Source organism: Egretta garzetta, unplaced genomic scaffold (assembly GCF_000687185.1).
Source record: "Egretta garzetta isolate BGI_Z169 unplaced genomic scaffold, ASM68718v1 scaffold133, whole genome shotgun sequence".
NCBI classification, from domain to species: domain Eukaryota; kingdom Metazoa; phylum Chordata; class Aves; order Pelecaniformes; family Ardeidae; genus Egretta; species Egretta garzetta.
Window position 1 is genome coordinate 108,176 of NW_009259111.1, and position 1,011 is coordinate 109,186.

A 1,011-nucleotide genomic window follows, 5' to 3' on the forward strand; every position below is an offset into this window, starting at 1 on the left:
TGCCAGCCCTGTCCCCACCCCAAGAGAGACCGCTACGTGTGTGACGCCCCCCGTGCGGTTGCTGACAGCGGTCTTCCGTGGGGCGGCCTTTTAAAACGTGAGCAGTCGCCTCAGGACAGTGAGGGCTTACTGGCTGGGGGCTTGCAGACAGGTATTAGTCCCGCTAATTTATACGTACGCATCACATACTTACCTATGGAAATATATATATATATGGAATACCAAGAGATAATGCTATGTATTTATACACCCACACGCTAATAAACTGAAGAGGTTTGCACCTGGTTGGTCTCTAGTCTTGAGACTGTGGACTCCCTCAGGTTATGCATCTCCTCATGTCGTTTTAAAATCACTAAAGATTTCCAAACAAATGCATTGAAAGGTGTGGATTTTCTCTGCCTCTGCAGAAAAACAAATAATGTGTAAATCCAAATACATATTATCTGACTAGCTTATGTGGTGTAATATTGTTAGCACTTATTTACAATTTTTTAGCCACAGCTTGGCCAACTATTTTCAAATTATCTAAGTGGTTTTAATTACAAATACTGAATCTGCTAAAATGCTGAATCCTGAACCTAGGCCCTGATCCTGGAACTTTGTTTGTGTGAGGCATTCAGCCACGTGGAGGTGCATGAGTAAAGAAGAAATTACAAAATTGGGTTCCTAAGTTGGTTTTTTTCCAATTATGATGGCAGATGCACTGCTGTATTTGGATAAAACACATTCTCCATAGTAACGTGTGACCAGTCTTAGTTATTATAGCAAATCGAACTTCCACTTGTGATACATTATATAGACAGGGAACAATACTATTAAAAACTTCATTGCTACTTTTAAGCTTTTTTCAGGAATGAAAATTGAGCTTAACTAACTTAACTGTGCCAGCTCATGGCTTAGACAGGTATACTCTTTGCTGGGTAAAAGACTGGCTGGGTGGCTGAGCCCAGAGAGTTGTGGGGAACGGAGTTAAATCCAGCAGGCAGCTGGTCACAAGTGGTATTCCCCAGG